This window comes from Diorhabda carinulata, chromosome 3, assembly GCF_026250575.1.
Source record: "Diorhabda carinulata isolate Delta chromosome 3, icDioCari1.1, whole genome shotgun sequence".
NCBI lineage: Eukaryota > Metazoa > Arthropoda > Insecta > Coleoptera > Chrysomelidae > Diorhabda > Diorhabda carinulata.
Genome location: NC_079462.1, coordinates 30,736,136 through 30,751,069, shown reverse-complemented (window position 1 = coordinate 30,751,069; position 14,934 = coordinate 30,736,136).

Here is a 14,934-nt window from a genome sequence, read left to right as displayed (position 1 = left end):
CAGAAATAAATTTTAGACACTTAGTTTATGGTTTACAACGAATTGCAATTAGCTCCCATTACATACAGGATGATAAATTTTAGCATACAAAATATACTTTGATGTTTTTCTGTGTTTGAAGCAAAACTGATAAGCATAGACATATTTTCCTGTACTCAAGTGCAATAAAAGTAGAAAATAGATTTCTAGATGTTCATCAAGTACCGAAACTGTAACCAACTACCCTCCATCTCGCATTATTCCAAGGCCACCAAAAATATTTGCTTGTATAAATTATTACGAATATGTTGATTTCAAACTTTTTACTCAATGTAAAAAGCAATAGAATAATAAAGAATTACGCATTGCTTAAAATATTTTTCCTAAAATATAGTTCAAAACTTCAACTTATTTTCCTCATATTTCTTCCCTCTTGATATCTTCTCGATAGCTAATCTTGAATTGTACCCAGAAACAAGCTAAGCAAGCATAATTTTTTGATCCAAACAGCCGAGACGTCTGTAATGTTGAGTGATGATCTCATCTTCAAATCAAAGAATTCTTTCATTCACTCGATGAAATAGCAACCTAGTTGAGTGATTGCTTTGAAAGGAAAGTATAGAAATTCTCGACAGCCCTAATTGTCTTTCGTTGAGCTTGAACCTGAAATTATTGTGGGCAGTTTTTGGTGATCATAGCTCTAAAACTTTCAACTAGCAGTTCTATTTCAATAAATATTTATTTGTTTATTTCAACCATTTTTGTGTGGAGAACTCCTCAAAGTTGTAAGTTTCTGATTGAATAGCTCAAATCTGCATTGCGATGTTACATATTTTCTTTTAGGTATGAAAGCTCTTAAAAACGTAAGCCATTAAACTCAGATCTAATATCAAATTAACATCAGATATATTTTTAAGGAGGTCAAAAAAGAACTTCATTACTCGCTGTCTCTAGTTGGATCATTTCAAGCTAGTTCAAAGTATTTTGGGCGACTTCTTAGGTGGAAAAGGGCTAGGAGACGCAGTCAGGAAAATTTTAGTTCTGATTTTTTCAACTCTCTTAGAATCGATTTATTTTCCTTTTTAAAGCAAACACAAAATGTTTTTGCTAGGATTTTAGATATATTCAAATGATTGGTATAAGGCCGGGCGCAAGTTGAGACGCAGTGAATACGTGCAGGGCAGCACAGCGCAAGGGAAGGTATCTCGAGAACACTGTGTGGCGCAGTTGCCTCCATATATTGAGACACATTGAGAAATTTTCCTGACATGGATCACTTAAATTTGAGCTCTGAGTCGAATTCTGATGACGAGTTCTTAACAATAGTTCTACTGTACCAGAAGTCAAGATCGAAACGGTCCAGAAGTGAATTTATGAAAAAAAGACAAACTCACATGGAATTTGTGCTGACGAGGGAATTCTCGAATGAACATTTTACTAATTATTTTCGTCTTAGCCGAGCTGAGTTCGATGAAGTTGAATCAATTTTTCTTCACGAGATTCCATTTTCCCTAAATACCTGTAGGCAACTGTGCGAGTGTGACGCAGTTTCTGTGTGATTGCGTCTCAACTTGCGCCCGGCCTAAACCTCGTACAGTTACTTGGAGTGAAATCTTCATTTTCAACCCTTTCAGAAATAAATACATCAACATGGTAAACTACTAAAACAACGAATAAAAAGTTATCTGTATTATCAACATATAAAAAAACAAAGAACTGCTCTTTTTCATTGTTAAAGAGTATTTTTAATGAGAAGAAAAAGCATGGAGACCCTGTTTTTAAAAGTCCAAATGGCCCTTCTCCAAATCCTCGATCCCTTGTAGAGAGCTAACGACAATCTCTAAGGTGTCTTAATCAAGAACATTAATGCATGCAAATGTTTCTGTAAGGGTTGGATGTTCCTAATGTAATTGGCGCAATAATTTTAAACACGAAGAAAAGTCGAAATTGTTTTTAATTTTTGGAATTTTATATAAGGGATAACATAAAGAACTGAGCTTCCATTACTTGTTCATACAATTACATTTTTAATAAAAAAGTGATGTTATGTTCTTAAACGCACTTCTCCATTAAAATCTTCCATTGTTATACCGAGACATGTTATTTTCTTCTTCTTGCTTATCGTGACGAATGTTGGTGATTATTGTGGACATCTTTATTCTATCAGCATCAATGCGAAAGAGTTGAGGAAAGGCTTCATAGGACCAGGTTCTAATGCCAGGATGATCGACTTCTTGCTGGATCTTTTTTATAGATATTTCGCTTTGTAGGATGGTTTGGAGCAATGCATATCTGGATTCGTCTCACGTTATGTGGCTGAAGTACTGTAGTTTTTATGGTTATCATTACTTCTCTTTCTTTTTTCATTCTTGAGCAGTAGTTTGAAAAGCCACATTTCGAATGCCTCTAATTTTTTGCTCATATCGTATACTTCCTCAGGTCATTAGTTAATTCCTGCTTCTTTAAGTATATTTATTATTTTTCTATGCTTCACTCGATTAAACACCTTTCTATACCTTATTAAACATGCACAAACATCGCAATTTATGTCTCTGCATCTTCGTACCAAGACCTGTCCTGAGAAAAATTCTTCCCTCGTACCAACAGCATTTATTAACCCGAACTAGTTGGGGGATATTTAGCTCTCTATAATTCGTAAATTTACTTGTTATCAGGTGTAAATTTACTCCTTCACTGCTAAACTCCAGCCTCAAACAAGAAATCCATTGGACTTAATTCCAAGAAACGTGGTGGACACTCGGTACTACCTTGTTACCACATTTAAATATTCAGGTCCCTTATTATTGAAAGAATAGTCAAAATAAGTAGGGTCGGGCGATTTCGATAAACCTGGAGCTATAACAAAACACATTGTCTATTAATTCTATGTAGGTTTAATGACATGAGGGTTTTTTTGGTCTACTACCCAGAGTAACGTATGTTGAGATGTACAATTCAATAATCTGTCTAAACGATTTCCTAAAGTACCTTGTTATGTCTATTAGATCCTTAAGAAGACCTTGGAATAATCTGGGATGCTACGACTTGAAGCTTAGTTGATTCATCAGGCGTTGTATCCCAGCTCCTGAGATTCTGGTTACGTGAACGTCATTGAATTGTTTTCGAATGGGAAAACTAAATTGTTGATGTTGATTTCATCTTCTTTGTTTTGGGATTCTAAAAATGCTAAAAGCCTTTTGGCCCCACGAAATGAGGTAAATTGGGTCCTGCTTCAACAGTATCACAAAGCATTAAAAACGTAGAAAATTTCTGACCGATTCCTTTTTAGAGGTGGTTTGTAGGGTAAACGGAGATGTAACTAAAATAAATTTCTCAAATTGAATTAATTACGTTTGTAGTAAAGGATAGAGGAATGCTTTGAAATTGTAGAATAGAGATTCTGAAAGATTCGGAACGTACAAATGTCCAGAATTCAAGGGAAATGGCGAATAGATTTGGTAAACTCAATTATTTGATGATAAAAATTGGAGATACGTCTTCATAAAAATAATTTACAGATAATTTGAAACAGTTTACAGTTTACCTTGCATAAAATGAGGTAGTAAATTCTAAACTTCTTTGTTTTCGTTATATAGTTTCAAAGTTTATCAAATCCTATATACAACCTTTTTTTTACCAACCTCTTTTTTATTTGCAATGTAAAATTTATAATGAGCGAATGGTTCAAAGCAATATATAAGTTATTCTATAGAAAAATTACCCAATGGCAATTTATTTCCACTCAAAAAAAAATAATATGATTGGGGCTACCTTCCACAAAATTTGAAAATAACTCGTTCCTAATACTGCATTGTACAATTGTTTTAGAAACTTTAACTCCTTATTGATAGTTCTTTCAGGATTTCCGGCACTAATTTGGTCATAATCGGGAGATTTTTTGGGATTCAATCTTCGACTTCGGCCTCAATGCTGAAGTTGGTCTCTATGGGGTTGGGTTTGAAAACTCATTCTAAGTGTTTTGTAAACACATTGGATTTATCTTGGCTGCTTTTTGCCTATTGACCTTCAGGAGTGCAGATCTATCCAACCTTGATTTCAATATTTCACTGATATAGTCATAGCTTCATTTATATTATTCATAGTGAAAAAGAAATAATTACAAAATAGAAAGTATATAAGTGAAATATGTTTTCCTCAAACTATTGGAAGGTCTATGTTCAAGAAACTCTTCAATTTCCGAGTGCATTTTGTGTTGTATCCTTACCAGAACAATTTGTTATCTGGAGACCTATCAACATTTGTTCGATTCTCAACTTTGAGAGTTACAGAAGATCATTTCCATTATGTGTTAAGGTGTATCTTTAGATCCATATTCTCTCAGATATCCATACCAAGCCGCTTCTACACTTGGTGGTAGTATGGCCAGATTGATGGTTGTCTTGGATACAGCATTTGTAAAGGTGAAATGTGTACTCCTCAAACGGCTATTTCGTTATATATGAGTTTGAAATAACAGCTGCTTTCTCCATAGTGTCTGGTTTTTATGAATAATTGTGAAGAGCTCTCCTGGTAGCTCTCCTGATTAACAAAGCATTACGTAGAAACACATCAAATGGAAGCACAAATGAAGAAGAATGTGATGATGGTCAGAAATAAATTTGCGTTTCTTCCTAATTTAAGTAAATGTTACAAAAATCTTAGATCTTTCCTACAATAATTATCTGCCTTATTAATCAATTAATAGAATAAATATACTAATTATGATAAAAAAAAACAGTTCTGATCATATAATTTCAATTATTATGCAATTAATCTTATTATTGAAATACTTTTCTATAAGATCCGGTTCTGTATGTCTTTCAGTTCGTTCAAGTCCTTCGAGGATAGTGGCCGGTCTCTTGGAAGACATCGCATGGCACTCTTGATTCGATAGATGTTTCGTAGTAGCCCTCGAGCAAATGAAATATCGGTCCCTTGTCCACTTACGTGTTTTCCATGTTTCCAACGACACCGTGGAAACATCGAAAACGTGTCTTATATCCGAACGGTTGATGGCTAATAGGCCGTTTCCCGTGGGAACCAAATTGTGGAAGGTTTTTCACATTCCCTGTTTTTGTCGATATAATTCAATATTTTCATGTATATTTCAGTTGTATTTGCAACTATTTAGGAAAATTCAAAATAAAGTCACTGGAAATTGACCGTTGTACAGGATATTTTTGTATATCAACCTATATTACGTCATTTAATGTATAATTTCTAAAGGCTGCAAACATTCCCTAACCTCAGATTTCGTTTAATATTTTGTGGGCATATTCAAAAATGAAAATAACAAAGCTAGCTAAAGTGAACAGGAAAGAAGTGAACAGTAGATCACTGGCAATAATTATATCTGGTGCTGCCTCGCTTTTGGAGTCTTTTGGTAAGAAAAGAGCACCCAAGCGATGGCGGGCCAAGCTACGGCTAGATACATGAGTTTAGCTAGAATTATATTTGAAAATCGATGAAGAAACATTTGAAAAATTGCTAAGGAAAATAAAACAGAAGATAACCTAGAACTGGTTAACGAGAGATGTAATATCAGCAGATCAGAAACTCATTTCTCCCTAGAACTACAACTTGCATGCAATAAAAATGGCGCCAATCCGATAATGTTGCAAGTGCGAGCCTTACATTAACCACTCAGCTGATATTCCTCTGCATATGTTTTTGATCAAGAAATATTGCATTGCACGTTGTCGTGCGTCATGTTAAGCTGCCTTAAATGATTCCAGAAAAATAATATAGTGACACAATTTTACAATAGAACAACAAAAATAAAGCTTGATTAATTTCGGTTTCAAGGAAAAGAGAAACCAGAAAAAAGTGACGCTCTAATTTTCTAAAGCTAAATCATAATACGAGTCCATAATCGTCAGTAGTATCTCAGATATTGTCGAGACCACTGACTCAAAATGAAATTGAGTACTACGCAAATCTGAGTGATTCCGAATTAGACGGGATTTTTGGCGGGGATGGTAAAGACAGTAGCGATTATGAACCTTCTGAGAATTCAAGGGATAGTCAAGATGAAACCTGAAGTTGATCCCGAATCTGAAGATAATGTCGATGATTCCCAAGCAACAACATCAAATGCGAATCATAATTTGTGGACAGAAATTGGATACGACAAATTTTACAGTACAAACGCTGGTGGACTTATTTTTTTCGGATGAATTTCCTGCATTACTTGTGGAACAAAGTAATTTATATGCAAGGAATTGAAAAACGCAATGAATTAAAAAAATCTAATAGGTTATCAAAGTGGCAAGACGTCAAAATTTCTCAAAAAGTAACTTCTTCTAAAATAAAACTGATCAAGTTCAGAGAAGAATTCGTCGTCGCGTTGATTGGAGAAGAGATTCAACCAGATTCGAAAAAAATAAAATATTATTTTATTTCGTGAATTTGAACTAATTTTTATAATTATACTTTTTGTTCGTTTTTTAATAAATTTTCTGTTAATGTAAGCCAGCATTGATTTTTTGTTCTTTTCCGAGAAGCCATCTATCGATATTAGCACTTATATATTCCGAGTTTAATGCTGCACAAGAATGGCAGGTAAACACCGGACGAGGTATCTCTTAGTTGGCAGTCAACGTGTTAAATACTTTGAAAGTCAAAAACTATCTTGACTATTAGAATGTGGAGTAACTTTTTTCCTGCTTTAAACTGAATAAAACTATGATATCATCCAAATTTAACTTCGGTTATGGTATATCAAATACACACTCGAAGGATAGAGGAAAGCGGGATTCGATGCCAGTCGAGCGAAATGTAGTAAGAAAAGTTTCGATTGAACAGAAAATGAAGCGGCATGAAGTATGCGTGTAATGTAGCGGAAAATAATGACGAATCGACCCTGTCTCTTGCTTATAACAGCTAATATAGGAGTCGTTTATTAATTTCTACTTGATGGGAGTTCTCTGAAAGTTTGCCGACTGTTCATTAATAACGTTCTCACCTCGGAGTTGGTGGTCCGTTTCAAAAACAGAAAATTGCCGTGAATAATAGGGACAATAATACTTCATCTTTTTTTTTTCAATGCGACTCTCATTTAGTTGTTAGATGAAAAATATGTAGTATGTGGTTAAATATGTGTACTATAGTATAAACAGACTGTGAATAAAATTAGTCAGTTACATCATCGTTACATAGAAAGATTTGAAACCAAATGCTTGAATTTTTCATAATACTTGCGGTTTTTTTATCTTAGAACGTGATTTATCGTACTCTTCCATGTTAATAGGGTTAATTCATCTACTGCAGTACATAGCAAACGTTTCAATTTCTAATGGAATATAATGCACCACATTTTTGTCGAAGTTTAAGGTGAAGATGTCAATGATAACGTGGCTTTCTTGAAACAACAACAAATTAACTAACGTAATTGACTTAAGTTATTCATTAATTTGGAAAATAAGTCTACCCAATTCCCTTTTCACGTAGCAATTGTTGCAATTCACCTTTCGGACGATTTGAGGTGGTAATATATCAGCGTGAGGGCCGTCCCTTGCACTAATATCTTGGCAGGAATTAAATATGAGGATGGTTCCAGAAGTACCTGGCCTAACCTAGAGATGGTGATAATTGCTACACACATATTTAGCATATGTTTCGCCACGCTGAACCAGGTTCTTCTCTGGGTGAGACTGCTCCTTCGATATCAACAGTAAAATATTGCGTAGCAGAGTTTAAACGAGGCCGCACGACCTGCGAAGAGAAGTGATATGGAAATGTTGAAGAAAATCCACAAAGCGGTACTGATCGTCGACTGGAAGTGCGCGTTTGCTAAGAAAAACAGCGTTGTGTGTGCTCCATCGAGTGTTTGACAATGTTTCACAGTAATAAAGCAGAATGTTTGCGCCGTTTCATAACCATGGATGAAACGTGGGTTCATCATTTCTTACCTGAAACAAAAAACAATCAAAAAATGAAAAGGGAGAGGCAGCTCCAAGGGTCATGGCGTTGGTTTTTTTTGCGATGTGTATGGGATAATTTTCATTGACTATCTTGGCAAGTATTGTGCGAACTTATAGCAATGTTTTGAGCTAAGAAATCAACTTGGAATCTACGGAACAGGATGAAAAACGTGAATTTAGATAGGTTTATCGACAAAAAATGAACTTATGCAAAGACATCGATTTGCTTTTGTAATGGAACACGAGTTAAATTTCAATAGTGAAAATAAACATTTTTTAAAAAGATTTTATTCTAAACTTGATGACTATAATAGTTGGAGATTGAACAGAGACTAGTTTTTCTTGAATTGCGAATTAAATAAGAAAGAAATAAATATGTTGAATAATTTGGTCAATTATTTGAAGGTGATTTATGTGGGAATTGTCCTGTCAGCAATTACATTAATATTATTTCATATATATGTAACCCTCTCCATATAATTCACGTTAACTGGAGCCCACCAAAAGGTCAAGAAAGAATGAGGAGATGACAAAGAAAACGATTTTCCCGATGCAATGTAAATGCTGAAAAAAATAACCTGTCGATGAGGCTGAGTTATGGTTTGTTCCTGTTTTATCACAACCTAACCTAACCTAAAAACTTTTTGTAATGAAATAGTTTGTTTACAAGAAAAACTGGCATGACAAAATCGCGAGACCAAAGGTCAGTTTTTCGAGCAAAATTATTGATAGTCAAATTTTGAGTTTAAAGTTTGAAGAGAAGCTCGAGTGTTTTTTGGCAAGACAAATTAACGACCGAATACACAATTGTTATAAGTTGTTTGGTTTGGTGTACTGATTTCAAAATTTTCTTCTCTGGTATTCACACAGGTACAATATTCATTTTGATTTTCCTCACTCGAGGTTCCAATGAGATTTTCGTGATATTCCGGATCAGGATCAATTTGGAGGTAGGGTTTAATAGAAGATAATCGTTATCTTTATAAGTTATTGGTCACTTACTCCTGCTTTGGCTAACTGGGAAACTGTACTAGCTCGGTTCCAATGATTCGTAATTTTATTATTTGTAATGTCTAGTCCAATTTTAGTTGCAGAATATTTGGTCCAAGTAGAAAACCTTTAAAGTATTTGTTTTTCCAAAAGGGATTTGGAGTTAAAAAAAGTCGTTCTGTTGTTATGTTTTCATTTCTTTTTTGTAACAGTAATTTTAACAACTCATTTTCATTTTTTGTTGTTCATTTGCTGTATGCCAATTTTTTCGACACAGCTTGTGTCGTCTTTGAAAATATTGTATTTTATTATAATTTTCTTGTTGGAGCTCCATCTTGATTTTTTTCTTCATTAAAATTTTAAAGTTTGCAACTTCTCCGTCCCCTCCAAGCTTATTCATAAGAAGCTATATGAAAGAATTTTTTATATAATCCCTCTGGGTTGTCTATATTCCACAATTTTGCCATTTTTACTACATCTTTCTCGTTCAATGCTACAGAACTTACTTTTCTTCTCTCTGGAATAACTTTCCGTTTACTATTTCTCGAGCTTCTTTAAAATTTATGTCGCAAAAAGGATCAAATTTAATATTGTATTCATTGAAATATTGAATTATCTTTGCAGTTGATTTAACTGCATATTCTTTATAATTTTCTCTATTCCTCTTTTTCGTATTATAGGCCTAATCCTTTAATATATCTGCTACTTATTGTAACAAAATTATTTTCGACAGTACGTAATTTCGTACTTGACAAAACTCCATAAATTGTCTCCATATTGACGCTTTAGTATTTTTTGTGGATTGCGGGGTTGCCTTTTCTATATTTTTAGTTATTTGTTGAGTCGAAACTAATTATCAACAATACTTAAATAACTGACAGATATATGTAGACCCTTAAGAGGAACAGGCGTTATTATCGGTGATAAAAAACGATGCACCTTTTTTCAATCAAAAGATACCTAATATCAAAACGCTTTATTGACAAAAATATATAAAAAAGTCTAAAAGTGAGCCGAATTATTAGTTTGTGGATAATTTTTCGTCGGTTCAAAGGCATTCTTTAATTTTTTATTAGTTGATGTGTCTTTCATGGAAAATATGTGATTTTTGAATTTGATCTTTTGTCTATAATTATGAGAAAATATTGATATAGTGTTTTTCAATTCTTGTATTATTTCTTTTAGTTTCGTCATGTGCTTTTTTGCTTTTACCCACCGTGTTACTTATTTTTATTTTGTTAATTCTCGCAGGTTTTCATATCACCTCTATAATTTTAGTGTGATTCCTTTTTCTTCGTTTTAGTTATTTCAATACGTTGAAAAAAATTTTGGTTCTCTTCACTGTTGTCTTTTATTTTTTCCCAAATTTGTCCATGGCTCTTTTTATGGTGCTGTTGGGTGACTGCATTTTCTAGATTCAGCTCTCAATTAATTTTTTCTATTACTTTGATAAGGAAAGCTGGGATTAAGAAGTAATAGCATGATCAAATTTCTATTTTGCTTTGTATCAATTTATGGTCAGTTGGTTCGTTAAATTTTATTGAGAAACCGATTAATGTAATGTTAGAACTACGTGAAAATTCTAGATAAATTAGTTAAACTGATGTTTCTTATGAATCTAATACATTAGGATGAACAATCTGTCTTTTGATTCAATTTCTAAAATGAGCAACATATGAATCATAGAGAAATTATTCCGTTTGGTTAACTACTAATGAAAACGGTTGAAGTCAAACAATTTAACTGAAGAAAAATCAAAAAGGACCGCCGAGGAATTAAAAAATAACTGACATCAAGCGACTGTAAGTGGTATGAACAGAAAAATAAACAAGAGGGGAAGACTTTGAGATTTTGATACCTAATCACAGATAGGAATAAAAAGGGATTGCACCCTAGAATTCATGTCAGAAAATATTATTTTAAATAGATCCGATAATTTTTATATTTGAGAAATCCTAAGAATATATTTTATTTGATAAAAAAATGCAAAATGGGTCACAGCCTATTTGGCATATTTATTAGATTTTGAGGAATGGTGAAGATGCCGATTTTTGTTCGTATTTTTTTTTTGGAAAGGTGATTCAGAAACGGATAATTTAAATAAAAAATCAGCACGATTACGATTTCTATGGCTCCTGGATTTGAACTCTAATTAAATCTATTCCTGGAGTATAATAAATAATAAAAAAAGTCCACCACTCCTACTCTTCGCGATGTCAAAGATGAAAATTAGAAAATAGAAAATGTATTGACTTAATTTCAACGTCGTTTTTTAAGCTTTCGGATATGAAAAAATATTTGTTATTTTCACATGTAAAAGGGACAAATTTTTATGATACAAATAGTCATTTTCGCAACCCCTTTTTTCTGTAATCCACTATGTATAGTATGGTTCCAAATTAGAATGTAGCACCATGTTATGAATATTAATCTTATTATAACTAAAATTGCAAGATTAAGAAACTTTTAGAATAAAATTATCTATGAGATGAAAACCCTTTACACCTAATTAACCCCTCAGAATGGTTCGATCAACCTTAATTCAACGCTTTTTAAGTTAAAAGGCTGTAAATGAATCGAATCTTTTCTAAATTTTGTCCCCTACTTTGAGGCCTTATAATTCCACAGGCAAGCAACTTGGTATAAAGATAAATTTACCCCAATTGTGTTATTTTGGGCTCCCATATTCCCATATGTTCTGTGTCACTTCTTTTGCGGGACATCCTGTATATAATAATTGGATCTTATGTGAGGGAAGCTGGGATCATTACAGTCATCAACTGTATAGCTGTTGTTGCCTTAGTTTTGTGCTTTACAAAACTAAATTTATATTTTTTAAATATATTAGTTCTGTTAATGTGTAAACGAAATAATAATACGGAAGATTATAAATATGTAAAAGTAATTTTCTGAGCACTAAATATGAAAGCAAAGTAAAAAAATATTGAAAAAATCACCAGCGAGTATAGAGAATAATATCATCATAAATTTACTTTTGTTGTTGTCTTTGTTAAGCGTTATAGGTGAAAACAACGTTTTGAAATCGAAGCCGATATCTTATATCTAATCAACGAAATAGAAAAAATATTTGACAAAAACGTGACAGGCCGATTGGCATGTTCAAAGTCCTCGATATACAATTAACTCGAAATCGTGTATTCCGCTTTTAACCCAAATGAAAAAATCCTTTCTCAAACAGAGGTGGGCATACTCCATTTGTAGAATTAATAAAATTAACGCAACAGTAACAAGGGTTTCCCCACGGAAAACGCCAACGGGTCTCGGGAGTAACGAAGAAAACAGAAATGAATGAATTTTAAAAGAAATCCGTATTCAAATTAACTTAAATAATAAACGTCAAGATATAATTTACAATTCCCTGTCGCTCTCGGGTCGTAAGGGCTACGTTGCTAACCCTTTTCTTATAATTAATGAATGGCCCTTATAGGACCCCAACACTCTCAAAAATTTTCAACTTGAAATAGACGCTATTTCAAATTGACATTGTTGTAAGCTGCATTTGGAAATTAGTAAGATATAGTATGAGAAAAGATAGATTAGATATAGCCAAAGCATTTGTTGATTGAATAAACTGCTTGTCCTTTTGAGTCAAAACAATTTTTCCAACGATGCTCATTCCCAACCCTTCCATATAATGATGTGAAGTGAAGTGTATGTCAACGATGAAAATTTTTGTTGTTCAAGTTAAATTTTGATATAATGTAATAGGAAAAAGTCATTGATAGGCAAATCTACAAAATATAGTCAATTAACTAATAATTTATACGGAAATTGAGACAGGTGTGAAAAAAATCGAGTCAATAAACTATTTATAGAAGTTGAAAACATAAGAAGATGTTTCTAATGATTAAACACAAGCACCTTTGTAGCTAGTATATTTTGTTGCCACAAAGACATTTTTTTGGAAATTAAAACAAATTATAATCAAACAGTTCAATATCCAAGTTATTGGGTGGGTGCATTGGAACTTACCAACCAATTTAAGACATTTTGATGCGTCATCAAAGACATGTGAGTTCTATTGTGTTGTGGAAGAACACAACAACCCATTGACAGACTTCGGGCGCTTCTTTTGAATTTCCTTCTTGACAGTATAGTATTAAATCGACAGTTTTACCAGGTTATAAAATTTCATAATGTATAATTAACTAGCTCAACATTATCTGATTTGTTGATGATGATCTGTGATCAGTGCATCAATGAAGGTTTACATGCCGATCTATCTGGATAAGTTTAATTTCATCGGAAGGCGGCAGCGGGTCAAATCTTTAATCAAAAGGTTCCAACCACAGAAAGATTCAAACCATTTACTGCATGTTTATGATACTTTATAACCTTTACTGTAGTAAAAAAGCATCACTTGACATATTTCTTTAGAAATTTCACTTATCACAAAATTTTAAATGGAAACACTGACTAAGAAAACCAGAAAAAGATGAAAGATCATATACCAAAGGAATGGTTACGATAAAAACAAACAACCAAACACACCTCAGCTGCATGAACTTGTAAGATGGTATGAAGGCATGTCTTCATCATCCTAGGTAAAGCTTAAAGAAAATATTAGATCTAGACCCAACATATGAAAAAGAAAAAAAAACCAAATTGTGCTTAGGCGTTTTAAACATGTTTAGTTTTGACTATTTCTGATAAATAATTTAAAAACTGAGTGGCAAAAAAAAAGAGTGATCACTTGACAATGGTTGTGGATCCGTTTACTTTTTTTCAGGAATTAATACTAGTAGTTTGAATTTGCAAAAATATAGATGCTAAGATGAAAGTTTCTGGATAGATTAGATAGTGAAATGTTTGTATAATATGTCGTAAAACTATAAGTGAAAAATGACTCATTTTATGTTTATGTGGTATCGTTTGCCAAGTTACCGTTTAAACACTATTACAACTTTTCAATTATGATGACGAAGCAAAACAAACAACATCAGCTACGAGCAAACATTGAAAAGTTACTAGAAAGTTATATAACAGTTTTCCAATAGTTGCCATTTATGTTTTGGACGTGCCTAATTAAAAATAAATCAAATTTGATGTATAACAACCTGTTCTAATAGTGTATGTGCTTATTGATGTTTGATTTTAACTTTGGCTTCAACTGAGGGTCAGTTGGTTTAATTAGTTAGCCATGGAGAAGCCGTTGAAAACAGCTGACAATTTGAAAACTTGACGTACGTTTCGAGAAACCGAAGCAGTGTTGCAATTTCTAATTTATATTTAATAATCAAACAGTATGTTGTACAGCAATAATATTTGAATGTTACAAGGGATACTATTAAGTTTTGCCATGGGCGTACTGATCAATAGAATGTGAATATCGATACTTTCATCGGTATTTATTTAAAAAATGAAAACGAAAAGATTTGGATTCATTTTTCTTGTTTCTTTGCTCGCACGCATGATACTCAACAGGTTCAACACTATCAGTGTAATCTTCTGAGGTAGTTGTAGGAAGAGTATCACGTAGAATACATTTGAACCATAGATAATTGTTTTGGAAAGCTGAGCAAATGTGGGTCATGGGTAGTTTCGCTCTTCTGTATTTAGCACGATTGTGATAGTTGGTTCTTTATTTAGAACTCGCCCAATCCTGATAATATCATCTAGGTGATGCTGCACAATGTTGGCAACTGCTACCTATACAGAAAGAATTCTTAGGTAAGAGAATGTTGATGGTTGCTAGGTATGACGATATCATAATAAAAACGTAAGTAATGGAACATCATACACGTCCAGACCCATCAAGCAGAAATAATATGACATAGTCCCTGGTTGGACAGAGATGACAGAATATGGCGGTTTAGTTGGTACGCTAGAGGAGTCCCACATTTCCATCAGCTCTCCTGGTGGAATCTATCTTCTTAAAAAACGGTACCGTACCTTACTTGATTCCCAAATATTTTTTAAGGAACAGTTTACGAATAGTGCGTGCAACTCTATTAAAGACATGTGGATGACACAATGTTTAAAAAAGTAACTTTATATCTTCATTAAGACGATATGTCAAGTC